This window comes from Gorilla gorilla, chromosome 8, assembly GCF_029281585.2.
Source record: "Gorilla gorilla gorilla isolate KB3781 chromosome 8, NHGRI_mGorGor1-v2.1_pri, whole genome shotgun sequence".
NCBI classification, from domain to species: Eukaryota; Metazoa; Chordata; class Mammalia; order Primates; family Hominidae; genus Gorilla; species Gorilla gorilla.
This window is the reverse complement of record NC_073232.2, coordinates 24,871,574-24,890,129: the sequence shown is the minus strand read 5'-3', so window position 1 is coordinate 24,890,129 and position 18,556 is coordinate 24,871,574. Positions and strand designations below refer to the sequence as shown.

General features: G+C 38.6%; 1 non-coding gene across 1 annotated transcript; it reads right to left on the bottom strand.

Moving 5' to 3' along the window:
• Positions 1 to 16,957: 16,957 nt before the first annotated feature.
• On the bottom strand, positions 16,958 to 17,065 carry LOC115936142 (small nucleolar RNA U13). The gene has a single exon (XR_004071720.1). It is a non-coding gene; the product is annotated as a small nucleolar RNA U13 (small nucleolar RNA).
• Positions 17,066 to 18,556: the final 1,491 nt, after the last annotated feature.

The window sequence follows — 18,556 nt, the reverse complement described above, 5'->3', positions numbered from 1 at the left end:
AACAACAACAACAAAAAATTTAGTTCATCTGAAATTCAGACTTAACAGGGCATTTCGTATTTTTTCTGAAAATTTAGTTATGATCTAATAGAAGAATAATAAAAATCATGATGTATTTAATAAACATAAAATAAACAGTTGTATTAAGCACTAGAAAATAGGAGCTTAAGCTAGGCGTGGTGGCTCACACCTGTAATCCCAGCACTTTGGGAGGCCCAGGTGAGCAGATTACTTGAGGTCAGGAGTTCGAGACCAGCCTGGCCAACATGGTGAAACCCCATCTCTACTAAAAATACAAAAATTAGCTGGGCGTGGTGGCGCACGCCTGTAATCCCAACTACTCTGGAGGCTGAGGCAGGAGAATTGCTTGAACTCGGGAGGCGGAGGTTGCAGTGAGCCGAGACTGTGCCACTGCACTCCATCCTGGGTGACAGAGTGAGACTCCCTTTCAATCAATCAATCAATCATCATCAATAAAATAGTAGTTTAATCATGCTATGCAAATTGAGAAGTGGAAGATAAGAGAAGGATTTATTAAAGAGTTGTTTCTGAACTGGGTTTCAAGCAAGCAAGTTATATTCAGACAAATGGTAACCACTGGAGTTCCAGAAAAGGGGGAAGTCAGAAGTAATGTTGGACTCAAGAAAAGAGCCACATTTATCCTCATAATTGTGGTCCATTTGGGCTGGCAAAGAAGTTTATACTGGGAGATATAAAACAAGCGGTACCATAAATAATGTAGGTAAGTCTAAAGTGATAAAGTATGAAAAATATGCACCACATTATAGTTCTAGTATATTAATTATAAATTCAAGGGTACTATAGTTCAACAGTACAGTTCGGTGATGTAATTTCTGTCTAGAAAAAACAGCTGTTTATATCAAGAGTTGTAGCCCCCTCTACTGGTCAAAAGGAGAAAAATCCTCCGTTGATACCGAAATACAGTGGTTGGACAGACTGGATATTTCATTATAAACCATTTAGTAATATTGGCAGTTTTGTGGAATGTCTTATTTTAAGCTGCACAAGTCTTTTTGTAAATACTGCAATTCAGAAACGAATTAATAATACAAAACGCTCCAAAAGTTGAGGGATTCCTTTAAAGCCATTAAATGGAAAATGTTAGATTGTTCAAATGAAGCTCACTCAAGTTCTTGCTTTCCTCACCAAGATTAGGGTTTTTTTCTGTCTATTCTGACCAAAAGTCCCCAGATGGCAAACACTAAGTCTGTTATAAAATACATTTTCTAACTACCTATAAGAGAACTATGTGTAAATAAGACTTACTCTGTGAGACTGTAGAAATACTGCTTTCATCCCAAACCCATGGAAATGAACACTGCAAGAGCGGCTTAGCAATCTTCAGTTGAAACAATTGGCCCCGAGTGGTTCTTATTGGACCACTTTGGAAGCATTTCTCCAAAGGAAATACTCTTCAGTACACTAAACTTCTTCAGCTGCTAACTTGCTGATTGACTCCTGGGTACCCTCAATTAATCAGCACCACCTGTTTAACAAAAGCAAATCACTCCCTATTGTCTGTTAGATCAACTCCGAAATCTCTCTCTGGCAGGAATTTAATCTCTCCGCCAGCTGGTCTTGACTCACCTGCTCACATTCCTGTCCAAAGCCTGGATTCCAGTGAGGGTTCCTCCTCATTGGTCCCCGCTCTGCCATGGGTCTCCCTGCAAAAAAAAAAAAAAAAAAAAAAAAAAAAAATCACCCCTACAGGAAAATGTAACTTCTCCTCTCTTTTCAGGGTCTACCTCAAGTCTCCACATCTACTGTACTGTGCAGCTACCATCTACCATGTCTTAACTCTCTAAATCCTTCACGTTCATTACGTTTTAGACTTGCTCCTCTATGTCATCTTGTATTTACTGTTTTCTTGCCAATTTCTGAGCCAATACATGTGTAGGACCCCCTGGAAGGTTAATAATTTGGTACCTTTCTAATTCACGTTAGTTACATGTTAATCCAGAAGAGACTCACGGGGTATGAGGAAGCACATAGGGCAGGGACCACAGAGCTCAGTCACTACCCTACTGTTTCCAAGACCTTCCTACTTCACTCCCTAAAACACAAGCCCTGCAGTATGGCGTATCTCTAAGGGTCTCACCATCCTCTTCCTCATCCTCAAGAAGCTACTTGAAAACATTCATTCCAGACACACATAGTGCATACCCTCAGAAATGATTTGTTTATAGGATCTTCTCAGTCTTGTTATTTTTCTACTGATATTTGGCATGCCCTCCAGACTGAGATACAGCAGTTGTCTGGCTAGCCTACTCTGTGGCCAGCTCTGTATATATTAGAGTAGTCCTTGGCTCCTCAGCTACCATGTTTAGATACTTTATTTTAGTCTTCTGTAGGTGCAATGGGATCTGTCATAATTCAGCATACACTAAAACTGTTTTTCTTCTTTTTTTCTTCACCTTTTAAGTTCGGGGTTACATGTGCATGATGTGCAGGTTTGTTACATAGGTAAACATGTGCCATGGTGGTTTGCTGCATAGATTATCCCATCACCTAGGTATTAAGTCCAGCATCCATTAGCTATTCTTCCTAATGCTCTTCCCCACTCCACACTGCAGCAGGCCCCAGTGTGTGTTGTTCCCTGCCATATGTCCATGTGTTCTCATGGTTCAACTCCCACTTATCAGTGAGAATATGTGGTGTTTGTTTTTCTATCCCTACATTAGTTTGCTGAGGGTAATGGCTTCTAGCTCCATCCATGTCCCTGCAAAGGACATGATCTCATTTCTTTTTATGGCTGCATAGTATTCCATGATGTATATGTACCATATTTTCTTTATCCAGTCTATCATTGATGGGTATTTAGGTTGATTCCATGTCTTTGCTATTGTGAATAGTGCCGCAGTGAACATGCATGGGCATGTATCTTCATAATAGAATGATTTATATTGCTTAGGGTATTATATACCCAGTAATGGGATTCTTGGGTCAAATGATATTTCTACCTCTAGGTCTTTGAGGAATTGTCACACTGTCTTCCATAATGGTTGAACTAATTTGCACTCCCACCAACAGTGTAAAAGTGTTCCTTTTTCTCTACAACCTCACCCGCATCTGTTAGTTTTGACTTTTTAATAATAGGAATTCTGACTGGCATGAGATGGTATTTCACTGTGGTTTGATTTGCATTTCTCTAATGATCAGAGATGTTGAGCTTTTGTTTCATATGTAAAAATCTGGATAAATACTTGAAAAATTGACCATAATCATGGACAATCATCATTATACTGCTGTCTACCATCTCTGGTTTAAGGGCATTAAGGAGGTTTTACATCAGCATTTTGAATTTGTTTACGTTTTTAGGCTGCAAAAGTACAATTCTTTAAGGTATATGTATTACTTCAATAGAAGAATGCCTTACATACCATATAGTTACTTTAGCAATTCCAAACAACCTAAGAATTTAATTTCTAGCCATATGACTGACAAATTAACTTGATGATACCAACACTAAAGCACTAGAAAAGCTAAATACAAGTTAGCAAACATTCTTCTGGGGCAAAGTACTTAAAAATACATAAGAGAAAAAGGATATTATCCAAAAATGTCAGGTATATTTGACAAAGAACCAAACATAAAATTGGAATATTTATTAGAAAATAAATTTACTTGTTATAGCAGAAAACCCCTAAATATTCAAACTCTAAGACTATTATATTCACTTCTTTCACATAAGGTTTGTGTCTGCAATTATGTCTCAGCCATTGTGATCCAGAACATCAAGCTATTTTGTGTATATTATATTCAGGATTGAATTTCAGCCAGGACACAGCATAGTACATGAGACATGGCAGATACACAATAACAGTTCGCTACATTATTTGAAATGAACAAACCACCTTAGACTAAGTACTCTGATTTAATTAGCAAGCATCAATTTGATTTGAGAGCACCTATTATCTATTAATTAAACAAAACAGCAGAATATATAGAATATATATATACACACACACACATCTACACACACACACAATTTATCTGATGAAGTTGCACACTAGGTATACCAGTTGTTCATTGCTACAAAGCAAATTGCTACAAACGTTGTGGCTTTAAGCAATATTAATTTGTTATATCACAGCCAGGTAGGTAAATAAGAACTCTAGGATGACCTGACTCATTCATGGCTGGATTCTTTTCATAGGGTCTCCCAGTACTGAAACCAGGGTATCAGCAGGTTGGTCTATTATTTGGAGTATATGGAAGAATCCACGTCTAAACTCATCCAGATTGTTGGCAGAAGTGGAGGTCCCCATTTCCTTGCTGGCTATCAGCTGGAAGCCACTCTCAGCTCCTAGAGGCCACCTGCATTCCTTGGCCTCTAGGAGCTGGGAGTGGTCCCATCCATCTCTGAAACCGGCAAAGATGCATCAAATCCCTTTCCAAGCTTTGGATCTCTGATTCGTTTCACCAGTCCATTAAAACTTGGCTTTTAAAGGGATTCATGTAATTAGATTTTCTCCCTTTTTGCCATATAATATAATAGAGTTTATAATCATGGGAGTGGTATCTCATCATATGCATATTTTCTGCTGCACTCAAATGGAATAGAATTACACAAAGGTAAGGGCTATTGGGGTCTTCTATAGAATTCTGCCTACTGCATGCCAAGTGTGTTACTTAGTTGGTAGTTATGCTATATATTAAAACAAGATAGAACATGGCCAGGTGCAGTGGCTCACACCTGTAATCCCAGCACTTTGGGAGGCTGAGGCGGGCGGATCACCTGAGATCAGGAGTTCGAGACCAGCCTGACCAACATGGAGAAACCATGTCTCTACCAAAAATACAAAAATTAGCTGGGCTTGGTGGCACATGCCTGTAATCCCAGCTACTTGGGAGGTTGAGGCAGGAGAATTGCTTGAACCTGGGAGGCAGTAGTTGTGGTGAGCCGGGATCATACCATTGCACTCCAGCCTGGGCAACAAGAGCGAAACAAAGCCTCAAAAAAAAAAAAAAAAAAAAAGAAAGAGAGAAGATAGAACATATTAATTTAACAAACATCTATAGCACTCCATGTACCAGATGCTATTACTACAAAGATTAATAAACCATAGTCCCTGCCCCCAAGGAGATTGACTTATAAATATGTCTTTACTGTGGTGAGTGCAAGAATGGAGAACTCTTCAAGATATAAGAGATGGGTCTGAAACTTGACATGGGACCCAGATGCATACTAGCACGAGATACTAAAATCTAAGCAGCATATCAGATGGTAGAGGGCCTTGCACATCATGCTAAGGGATTTGGTTGTATTCTGTAGTTGATACAGAGCCCTTGGTAGTTATCAAGCAAGGGAATGGCATGAGATTCCTGCAAACAGCAGCCATCCAGACATTGACAATGTCACTAGCAATAAATAGTATAATACCAGCTTCAACATATGCAGACTGACTCACTATTATCCTTACTGTTTGGGGAGAAGCAAATTCGAATGACCTAGTGGCCAAAAATATTAGTGCAATTTTCAAAGGAACCTAATTTGTTAACTCAACCATCATCTCGGCACTGAGAAAATCTGACTCAACCCGGCATCTTTTCCATCGATATTCTGTGACAAATTTCTAATTCACCATAATCTACTATGTCATCCTTCCAAACTTTCATGACTTTCCCACCCACCCTCTGCCAGGCTTTTCAACTACCCACAAAAAAAAAAAAAGATTTTTTTATAGACTAGCATTGAAGTTTTGCACACATTTGTTTTTTAAAAAGCTGCACATTTTTTACCTGCTGTTGCTTCCTGAGAAAAGGTTACAGGAATCTCAAGTAAATTTTAATGAGTTGGCTTCTTGGGTCTCAGAACTGATTTATGTAGGGAAGCATTTGAGATTTTGTAGTAAGTGCATGGTTGACATGAATTATCACGTAGGTGTACACCATTCCACATGCATAGTCCTCTTAGTTTAAATAGTGTCCAAGTTACAGAAACAGAATAATTTTTAAATGTCACTGTTGGATCTCTGCTAACTACAAAGAACTAAGTATTTAGAAAATCAAATTTCTGCCTCCTAGAAGTGACTCATCATTAACTTCTTGTCAGATGAATATATTGTTTAAAAAAATAATAAATGTGGAGGAGGAACGACTATTTCCTGATTAAGAGGAGAAGAAAAAAAATCAAGTAACTCCCTTTGCATGACTGTCCCTACTCGTGAGTCCATCCTGTTCTCCCTCCTGTTAGCAGACATGTGTATGACTCATGAGATTCTATTTGAAGTTTCAGCTCCGCTACTTTCCTCCTAGAGTAGCATTTTCTGGCAAAATCTATGAGGTAATGAAATGGAGAAGCCTGAGCTTTCAAGATTCCTGACTACCAAGAAGACAGGTCAACATTTTTAAACAGGAAGGCTCAAAAATCAAAATAGTAATATTTAAAGGAACATAATGTCATCTCCCCTAAATATTTTAAAAATCCATACCACGATAAGGTAATGGGAAGTTTTAGGGCTTCTATAAATTAACTTCTGAAATATCTAAATTCCTCAAAAAGAATTTTTATTCAATTAAAAAAAATGCTTCTTAACACCTACTATGTTCAGGCAGGATACCCTGCATGGGCAATACAATGTCGAATGAAGCGCCTTGTCAAATTCTATTTTAACCATAGGGTGTGGGGAGTTTATATCCTGGGAAACCTTCAAATATCAACCCCCGACCCACGCATTGCAACCATGGAAGCTTTACTGATCTTCCCAGCTGAGGTAGAAGGTAGGTGGGGCTTGATTCTGGAACAGATTGAAGACTGGCCAAAACCTGGAAGAGGCACCAAAAACATCTTTCCATAAGACACACCTACCAGCGCCATGACAGTTTACCATCACCATGGCAACACCCAAAAGTTACTGCCTATTTTCTATCTATTTCCTGAACAACACACCTTTTCATTAGCATGAAGTGGGTATTAACATGACTGCCAAACTGCCCCTAAGCTGCTACTCTCTGCACGCTGCCTATGGGGCAGCCCTGCTCCACAGGGGCAGTCACGGAACTGGAACACCGCTGATGCCTCAATAAAGCTGTTTTCTTCTACCACCGGCTCACTCTTGAATTCCTTCCTGAGCAAGGCCAAAAACTTGAGCTAAGCCCCATTTTGGGGGCTCACCTGTCCTGCAACACAACCGGATGTTATAACTTCTTCCTGTAAGGAATCAACCGTATTTAGAGCCTTTAGCCTATTCTTCTTCATATTCAAGTTATTTATTCAATTGTCCTTTTAATCACCATTATCAAAACAACACAGTTCACCATATTCTAACTCCCCCAACACATCCCTTTATGAACTACAAATCCTCCGAGACAAAGACTTTCCATTTCTTCTGTAGCCCTCAAAGCAGAAATGTTAAGAAAATATTAGACAAATTGAAATATTTCAGTTAATTACCTTTCATTTTCTATAACTCTGACTCAATGAAGAGTCCAGTTGTATGATGTGAGGTCACAGTCACAGCACCTATTCCTGTGGCCTTGTAGAGTTACAGAAGAATCTATTATTTTGCCATTCTCAGGGTTAGCAAAATTTCCTAAAAACCTAAACTCCATTGAATAGTACTAAGAATATGTTATTTTCTGGTATAATAGTAGACAATAAATTTTCTATAATTTAAGGGATGTCTTGTACAATTTCAAGAATAATTCCCAGTCGGTTGGCATCTACAAAGCAGGGCAGGCAAAATTCTATAGGAAAAGAGCCTTGTGAAATTTCACAGGTGGAAAAGTCAACCTCTCCTTATCTTACAAAAACACAGTAATTAGATCATTTTTCTCAATATATGTAAGGATACTTAAGGCTTCATTTCAATATGACTTAAGATACGGATATTTTGGATAATTAACAAATAGATGCTTTCTGTACCTTTGGAAAATTAAATAACAGGCTTTGAAAATAATATTCAATTCATTTAGTCTATTAACGGGGTCCAAATGCATGAACGTTCGGGGCAGACTAGAACACCTGTCTTTTGACTGGAGTTCTGCTGATTGGTAGATAGGTGCCATGGTTGGTACCAACAGCTGTGGGAGATAGGTTGTGAGTGATTTTTTGCTGGTAAGTATGTAGTCTTACATTTTGCATGAGGTATAGACATATTGAAAATAACAATATAATTGCCACACTGAACCATACTCTACTATTCTAACACTCACCCCCTGAAATCAGCATCCTTGCTGCATTGACAAACTTTGTAACAATGTTCTGTTTTAACTTTATTACCCTAATATTATTAATCATTATTCATATTTTGGAAGAAAAATCTACCACAGCACTATCAGCCTAATCCTCTATTCATCAATGTCTGGTAGGAGAAGTTTCCCAAGAAGTGCTCCTTCTTGGAGAGGAGAGTGGAATGTTTCATAAGATTCTGGCAAGAGAGCATCACCAAAGTCAGCAAGCACAAATTATTCTTGCATCTTAGCAGTCATTACTTGGGCAGCTTGGTTTCATCAAGAGAAGTGAAGAGAAATAGTCATTGGATAAATTCAAGTGAAGGCAAGGTGGGGAAGGACAGCTGCCAGGGACAATGACATGCAAATACCACAGTGGGTAATTCTTTTTTTTTTTCAACTTTTAGTTTAGATTCAGGGGGTACATGTGCAAATTTGTTACATGGGCATATTGTGTGATGCTGAGGTTTGAGGTATGAATTATCCCATCACCCAGGAAGTAAGCATAGTACCTAATACCTAATAGATAGGTTTTCTTTCTTTCCTTTTTTTTTTTTTTGAGACAGAGTCTCACTCTGTTGCCCAGGGTTGGGTTCAGTGATGCGGTCTCAGCTCACTACAACCTCCGCCTCCTGAGTTCAAGCAATTCTCCTGCCTTAGCCTCCAGAGTAGCTAGGAATACGGGCACCCACTACCATGCCCAACTAATTTTTGTATTTTTAGTGGAGAAGGGATTTCACTGTGTTGGCCAGGTTGGTCTCGAACTCCTGACCTCAGGTGATCCGTCCACCTCGGCCTCCCAAAGTACTGGGAATACAGGCGCGAGCCACTGCCCCCAGCCAGGTAGTTTTTCAAACCTTGCTTCTCCCTCTCCCCACTCTTAGAGTCCCCAGTGTCTATTATTCCCATTTTTATGTTCATATGTACTCAGTGTCTGGCTCCCACTTATAAGTGAAAATATGTGTTACTAGGTTTTCCACTCCTGCATTAATTCACTTAGGATAATGCTGCATCCATGGTGCTGCAAAGGACATGATTTTATTGTTTTTCTGGCTGCATAGTATTCCATGGTGTATATGTTCCCACAGTGGGAAATTCTCAAGTCTCAAGTCCTGCAGGGTTTCTCACAAGATTAAGTTGATTGAAAGTAAAGGCTAAAACAAAATAAGAAAGTTGGCTCTTAGCAATAAGTAACAACAAAACGCCGCTGTAAGTAGATACCTTCTAGCTCAGGACATTACATCACTATAGTACTGTACATACTATAGTACATATATACTATATATGTATATGTACTATATGTGTATGTGTACCGTATATGTATATGTATTATATATAGTACACATACATAGTGTACTGTACACATATACACATATAGCACTATATAGTACTATAGCATACATATATATACATATGCCATCTATAATATAGAATATACACATATGTATACTATCTATATACACTATATGTAGTATACATACACATACATATAGTACATATGTATCGTATATACTATCTCTGTAGTATACACATATGTGTATATATAATATACATGTACTATAGTATGTACAGTACTACAGTATATACATATATACTATAAATAGTATACACATATACTATATACATATATACTATAAATAGTATACACATATACTATATACATACACTAACTATATATGCAAATACACTATCTACATATAGTATATCAGTGTATACTATTATAGTGTGTGTATATACATAGTGTACATATGTAGTGCAAAGTATAGAATAGATCATTATATAATAACTTAATGAATTTTGTTAAATATTTATTCAACTCCTGCTGAGCAAAGGATATTAATTTTTGTCGACATGTTGCAAAATGATGCAGTTACTTCTTGGTAGGAAGCAATTTGGTATAATGGCTACACTAGATCTTTTTGTGATTTGAAAAAATATTAGCCTTGGTTACATGATTTTATAGATTTTTCTGTTTTGATTGTTGTTAAAACTACAAAATTAATGTTACTTTGTGTATGTAGTTGTTCATTTAAAAAAGGTATTAGTACTATACGTAAAGTGTTTTGCTAGGGCATTTCAGAAAATGAAGTATTTGACTTGGAGGCTTTAATATGCTTGGGATAAAAGTGCTAAGATAAAAATATGTTAGCAATATCAATGAGAATCTTTGGCACAAGATAAGTAACTATACGTTTATTTTCCGTATCATGCATCTTTACTTCTTTATTTACAACTAATAAAAAATGAGAAAATATAATACCTTTAAAAATCATCCATAATTTCACCTTCCGGTAATAAATGATATTAAGACTTTATATCTTTCAGCCTTTTTTCCATACATGTAAGTGAATTATATGTGATAAGGAAAAAAAAACAGCATCATCAGTTCTGTGCTGGCTGGGAATCCCATGGCTGACAGCAGAGTTCCTTGGTTGTTTACTGTCCAGAATGAGGTTGTAGGGGATGGGGAGATACAAGAGGAAGCAAAGTTGGCTTGAATAAGCTACAGAGAAAAGAACATAGCATAATAAAATAGATCTGGAATGTGGAAGGAAAAGAGAAAAGACCAGTCCAGTAAAGACTGTGGTGTGAAACTTTAGGTGATCTGGAAAGACCCAATAAAGCTTTGAGTAGAGGTGACAGAGAGAGAGGCAGACAGAGAATGAGAGAACAGAAGAAAGTTTAAGAAATGTATGCCATTTACATTTAAATTGCTTTTCAAATTTTGGGAAGATGTCATACTTCTAATTATTGAATGAAGACCCATAGGTGATTCAACTGAAATGAATATATTTCCATATTTTCATGACACCTGTTGGATTTGTGCCCAGCTCTACGCATTCCCTTTTTTTCCAGTAACAGCATCAAATCCCCAAACCTATTCCTGGCAGCAACACTTGAAATGACATAATCTATTTCCTTGGCCATATTTCATACACTAAGGATAGACATCATATATGTGTATATTCTTGGTCCAAGTCTCTCTAGGAATTTGAAGCTGGAATTTACAGAATGCCAAGCAGTGTCTAGATATAGCTGGACTGTAATACATAAAGTTGGGAGTTCTGGGATAGACATAACCCACCACATGGATCATGGAATTAAACAGAGAGAGAGATGAAAGATGAAGAATACTGACAACTTTTTAATACGTGGGTGAGACTTTTCTTGGGACATTTCTCATAAGAAGTAGCCTTGGGATCCTTGAGATCTCTTTGTTTTGTTAAAATAAATTCCTTTTTTTCTTTGTTTTGACTATTCAGGTTAGCATCTTTTTTTTTTTTGCAACCACACACACACACACACACACACAAACACACACACAGATGTTTGGTAACCTGTCTTTTCTCATTCAGTAATATCGCAAGAATCTTTTTCATATTAATAAATATAGATTTACCTCTTCTACATCAATTACTGCATAGTTTTGCATTGAAAAATGCCCCGTAACTTATTTAACTAATCCCTATTTTGTGCATGTTTTGCTTTAATTAACAATCTTTACACGTACATCTGCATACTTAATTGATAATTTCCTTAGGACAAATTTATAGTAGCATACGCACTGGATCAAAGAGTGAATATTTCTTTTAAGACTTTTGAGACATGTTGACAAATTATCTTAAAAATATGTAACAATTCATCAAAAATAGCTGTAAGTATTTACTAGTTCAATAGGAGGTGAGACACACATCCTGTTTTAAGGTACATCCCTTTGATCACTAGAGCAGTACAATATTTACTCACATGTAGGTCATTTTCTTTCTTTGTTAATCATACTTTTACATTCTATTCTTAATTCTTTTTTTTTCTTTTTTTTTTTAGATGGAGTTTCACCCTGTCACCCAGGCTGGAGTGCAGTGGTGCAATCTCAGGTCACTGCAACCTCCACCTTCCGAGTTTAAGAGATTCTCCTGACTCAGCCTCCCAAGTAGCTGGAATTACAGGTGCACGCCACCACACCCAGCTAATTTTTTGTATCTTTAGTACAGACGGGGTTTCACCATGTTGGCCAGGCTGGTCTCAAACTCCTGACCTTATAATCAGCCCACCTCGGCCTCCCAATCTTAACTCATTTTTATAAAGGTATATGGTTTTGTGTCCTTGATTTGTAAGAGATCTTTTAAATATATTAAAAGTAAGGCGTTCTGAGATAGACCGGGATCATGGAATTAGAGAGGAGATGAAAGATGAATACTGACAACTTTTTAATATTTTAAATATATTAAAAGATATTTTAAATATAAATCTTAGTCCTTTTTTAGCATATGTGCTACACATATATTTCCCTAGTTTGTTATTTAACTTTGATTTTTCTGTCTGGTGGATTTATGACCATTTTGTTTTAAATTTTTCTTAATTTATCATATGGCAATCTTAACCTTCTACACTTCTGCCTCTGAGAATACGCTTAGAAATTCCTGTTGCATTCCAAGATTATATAACCAGTCAATTGGTTCTCTTAGTTTTTCCAGGAAGGGAATCATATGATCATCTCTGTTCTATTATTTAAAACTGTTTTTCCTTTCTTCTTCCTTCCTCCTTTTTCTTTGTCTCATTACATTGACTAGAATTTCCAAAACAATAGTAAAAAAGAAAAAAGCAACATAGATAGTAGGCATCCTATGTCTTATTCCAAATTTCAGTGGAAAAAACATGTAGTGTTTTTCTGTTAAGTCGATGTTCGGCAATTGGATTCTGAAGCACACTGTTTATGCTACCAAAGTAACTTGCTGTTCACAGCTTCCTGGGAGGTTCTGTGCAGATTGGAAGCTGACTTTGCTCAAATGCCTCTTCAGCATCTCTAGAACTAATTTTTTCTCCTTTGACCTATTGATGAGATAAATTATATTAATAGATTTTCTGATATTGCACCATCCTTAAAATCCTAGAAAAAATTTAATTTTGTTATGATGGCATTATATGTTTTAATTCCTCTTTGAAAACCTTAAGATTTATATTCTTAAGTATTGTTTGTCATTTTTATTTTTCTACATCTTTTTCAAGTACTTATAGTATGAATACACTAGCTATAGAAAAAGAATTCAAAATGTAATTTCCTATTACTGTCTAATAACAGTTAACTGTGCAGAGGAGGTCTGTTCTATTATTCACCCTTTCTCTGGTGATAGTAACTACCCCTCTCTCTATTCTTAACCATGTGGTTTTGTGGGGGTTTTTAAAACTTTTTTTATTATGGAAATTTTCAAACATATGGAAAAGTAGGGGAATACAAGTAAACTGAATACAAAAATAGGGGAGTACAGTAAACTGAAATACAATGAATCCATCATTTGGTCCCAGCTTCAAAAATGACCATATTCTTCACAATTTTTGTGTGTGTGTGATTTTAAGGAGCAGAGAGTTTAATAGGCAAGAAAGACAAGAGAAGGCAGAAGGAAGAAGCTCCCCTGTACAGAGACAGGGCGGCAGAGAGGGCTCCAAAGCCAAAAGAGGAGGTCCCTCCCCAATTTTTTTCATTTATGCCCCCTCATGTTTTAAAAATTTAATGCTTGGCATCGTGTGATTTCACAGTAAATTCTTCATGATATATCTTTAAAGGATGCAGTGAAATGAACCAATCAAGTGCCTTAGTTCTTTAAGCTTAGAAGTTTTTGGTTGGTTTTTTACTTCAAGCAAAACATCTTAACTAAGGTAGATAGCAAGGTTTGTGTGTCTAGAACATTTCACAGGCCTTGCTCATACATTCCTGAGTCTAATATGTTTGAGGGACCACTCCTCTAACGTAATCTTCGCATTTCTTCTATGATTATTAATCAGACTTCCTCTCATATGCTTTATGTGTTGTTTCAAAAATAAACTTTTATCTTCACTGCTTTTGGTTTATTATTTTCTTTTTTCTATATTTCTCCTATACCTTTCTCCTATAGCTCTTTGGTATATTTTAATGTTCCTTTATTAGGTTTTATTGAACGGTACTTTAGTTAACTTATATCTATGACTTGTTGCTAAATAATAAACAACGAGGCCATGAATTTCTCATATTTTATGAAGTTAATAGTTTTACTTTGGCCCAGAGAAGTTATACAGGAAAATATTTTACATGTTTATAAGTAGTTAATTTTTATTATTGATCTTTTGTTATTAATTTCAATGTGATGCCTTTGTGATTAAAGAATGTGTTCTGCACACTTTACACATTTACTGAGAAATATATTTGTGGACGAATACACCATTGATGATGAGAAATGTTCGAAGGCACCGCTTAAGAGAATGCACATCCTCAATATAAAATGCAAAGTTTATAATATTTATACATGTGTCCTAATCTGCTTCGTGTTGCTATAACAGAATATTTGAGACTGGGTAATTTACAAAGAAAAAAAGGTTTATTTGGCTCATGGTTCTGATGGTTGGAAAGTCCAGGATTGGACTTCTGCATGTGGTGAGGGCCTCATGCTGACTCTACTCATGGCAGAAGGTGATGGGAGCTGGTATGTGCAGAGATCACACGGCAACAGAAGAAGCAAAAGGGAAAGTGGCAAAGTGCTAGGAGCTTTTTAACAACCAGCTCTCTCGGAAGCTAATAAAGTGAGCACTCACTAACTGCGAAGGAAGGCCATTAATCTATTCACGAGGGATTCTCCCTCATGACCCAAACTCCTCCCATCACTCCCACCTCCAACATTCGGGGTAAATTTCAACATGAGGTTTAGAAGGATGAAACATCCAAACCATAGCAACGTGTATGTATGTAACAGTAAAATCAACATTTTTTGTTGTTATATTAGTCACAGTGTATTTCCAGAAATACAGAGGACCATATATCCTGAAAAATTCTCCCAAACTACCCAGGAATGAAATACACCTGTAATCCCAGCACTTTGGGAAGCCTAGGTGGGTGGATCACCTGAGGGTCGGGAGTTTCAGACCAGCCTGACCAACATGCAGAAACCCCATCTCTATTAAAAATAAAAAAATAATAATAATAATTGGCCAGGTGTGGTGGTATATGCCTGTAATCCCAGCTGCTCAGGAGGCTGAGGCAGGAGAATCCCTTGAACCCGGGAGGCAGAGATCGCTGTAAGCCGAGATTGTGCCATTGCAATCCAGGCTGGGCAACAAGAGCGAAACTCCATCAAAAAAAAAAAAAAAAAAAGAAAGAGAGAGAGACACAGAGAGAGAAAGAAAGAAAGAAAGGTAGATAGATAGATAAAACAAGCCTCTTTAAATGAAGAGCCAAGCATCCAAGAATAAGAAAAATTCTTAGGAAAAAAAATAAGGTGTTTAGAAAGCTGAAACCTGAATGGTCGTTGAAGCTGAAATTTATGGATCGTGTGTTTTGTGAAACTTCTAGGGAGCAGGAAACAAGGCCTTGCACCTACTTAAGGGAGCTGGGACTGAGGCGCCCACCACCCACGCTTATTAAAGGTTGCAGGGTTTATCACATACGTAAAAGTAAAAGGACTGGCAATAATAGCCCAAAGAACAGCAAAGATGAAATATAAGTACAACATTGTGAGATTTGTATACTCTGTATGAAGTGGTGAAAGTAGATGGTAATTTATTAAAGACATATAGTAAACCAGCCAGGCGTAGTGGCTCATGCCTGTAATCCCAGCACTTTGGGAGGCTGAGGTGGGTGGATCACCTGAGGTCAGGAGTTCGAAACCAGCCTGGCCAACATGACGAAACCCCATCTCTACCAAAAATATAAAATTTAGCTGGGCGTGGTGGCGGGTGCCTGTAATCCCAGTTACTCGGGAGCCTGAGGCAGGACAGTCTCTTGAACCTGGGAGGCAGAGGTTGCAGTGAGCCAAGATTGGGCCACTGCACTCCAGCCTGGGCGACAGAGTGAGATTCCATCTAAAATAAAATAAAATAAAATAGATACATAGCAAACCTAGAACAGCCACTAAAAGATAAAGCCAACAAAGGAGATAAAATGGAATTCTGAAAAATACTCATTTGTTCCAAAAGAAGGCAGGAAAAAGAGGGAGGGACAAAACAAATATAGGACTAACAGGAAACAAATAGCAAGAGTTAAAGATTTAAAGCACAGCAACTTGATAAATACATTGACTGTAATTTAAGTGAACCTCGTGGACTCAGAGTGAAACAGACCTGGGCCAGGACTTCATTGATTTCCTTTCCCCTGTATACACGTGTCTGGGGCATGGGATGGGGGCTCTGTGGAGGAATGATACCACTTAGGGTCCTTGGATATCAGTTCCATCTTGGATCTGTATCCAATAGCTTGCAAGACAGCTGGGTCTTGTCCTTTCTCCAGTGTACATTTATCCAAATAAATGGCTCTAGGTGTCTTTGTTGAAGGATTAAGACAATCACTATTTCATACACGTGCTGTGGAGTTGCAGAGTTCTTTTCTGTGAAGACTCTAGCTCTTCTTCAGTCGATGAGTTCAGAGTGAGAAAGCTCAAGTCTGGATACTGGACAAGGGCTAAGTTTTTTTGTTTGTTTGTTTTTTGTTTTTTGTTTTTAAATACAGGATCTTTCTCTGTCACCCAGACTGGAGTGCAGTGGTGCCATCATAGCTCACTGCAGCCTTGAACTCCTGGACTCAAGCAATCCTCCTGCCTCAGCCTCCCGAGTAGCTGGGGCTACAGACATTTACCACCATGCCTGGCTAATTTTTTTTGTTTTTAGTAGAGACAGGGTATCACTGTGTTTCCTAGGGTGGGCTCGAACTCCTGGCCTCAAGCAATCCTCGTGCCTTGGTTTCCCAAAGTGCTGGGTTCACACACATGAGCCACTGTACCTGACCTGTTTGCTTTTTCCATGTGAGATGGGTAATGTGCCCATGTTGCAATAAGGTTTGGGAGTGACACATCTCACACATGCATGCATGTGAATACTCAATCATCACACTTACAAACTACCAGAGGATCTCATCATTTTCTATCAGAGCACCCACCTCAGCCTCTGCTCATCCATGCTTTTTTTTTTTTTTTTTTTTTGAGATGGAGTCTCACTCTGTTGCCCCTGCTGGAGTGCAGTGGCATGATCTCGGCTCACTGCAACCCCCGCTTTCTGGGTTCCAGTGATTCTCCTGCCTCAGCCTCCCAAGTAGCTGGGATTCCAGGTGCGTGCCACCATGCCCAGCTAATTTTTGTATTTTTAGTACAGATAGGGTTTCACCATGTTGGCCAGGATGCTCTCGATCTCTTGACCTAATGATCCACCCACCTCAGCCTCTCAAAGTGCTGGGATTACAGGCATGAGCCACCACACCCGGCCTGTTCATCCACTCTTTATGTCTTTTGACTGCATACAGCAAGCAAGGCCTTTATAGACAGCTTCTTTGGACACTGTGATGCACCACTCAGATGCCCCTTCTATGAAAGGCTTGAGGTCCCAGATGCTGGGATGCTCTCTGAAGACACCTTTGAACTGCCAGCATCCTTAGGTATCACCCAGCTGTAGAGACACTGTCAACTAAGGTCATGCTCCTTCCCAGAATGGCCTACATCCAGTGACTGCTTCGTGCAGAAATATAAAGGGCTAGCATCCCCACTCAACTCAAGACAATACTAAAGGGCCATTTCAGCTCCAGGGCTCCCCTGCAGTCAGCCAAGACTGGTGTTGGGTCTGCCACAGGCTGGATTTCCCTCTGCCCAATCCTGCTTCCATAACCTGCCTTCCACAGGTATTGACTCCAAGTGCACCCTAAATTCTGCCCTAGAGCCTGCGACAGTTGATCCCAGAAGTATTCTGTGAAAGCAGGAGATAAGATGGGGTTTTGAAGATAGCACCTGCCACTGGCTGCAGTAAGGACCACATCCGTAGGGGTAGGCAGAACACAGGTGCTCCCAGAAACTTTCGCTGGTGGTAAACCGGGATGGCAGATCAGTAGTACAGGGGTGCACTAGCTGGTATATCAGAGATTTGAGAAAGATGGAGGGAATCACAGCTACAAGGTCAAGAAAATTGGATGAGTAGGGTTCAACTGTGTTAAACTCTGGAAATAAATAACAAAAATCTGAGACTTATTAATGGAAAACTATGTCTGAAAGCCAGATGGTGTTCTTTGTCATATACCTCTCACTGGGAGGGCAGTGAGAACTGAGGGCCATGTCCAGGTATGAATTGTGGAGGTGACTGAGCTCCAGGGAGAGTTAAACTAAAATCAAAGACAGATCCACTATTCTGAGGTCAGGGTTTGGTTTAGAAAGAATAGATCCTGGCCAGGCACAGTGGCTCATGCCTGTAATCCCAGCACTTTGGGAGGCTGAGGCAGGCAGATCACTTGAGCCCAGGAGTTTGAGACCAGCCAGGCCAATATGGGGAAACCGTTTTCCTACCAAAAATACAAAAATTAGCTGGATATGATGGCCCATGCCTGTAATCCCAGCTACTCAGATGGCTGAAGCAGGAGAAT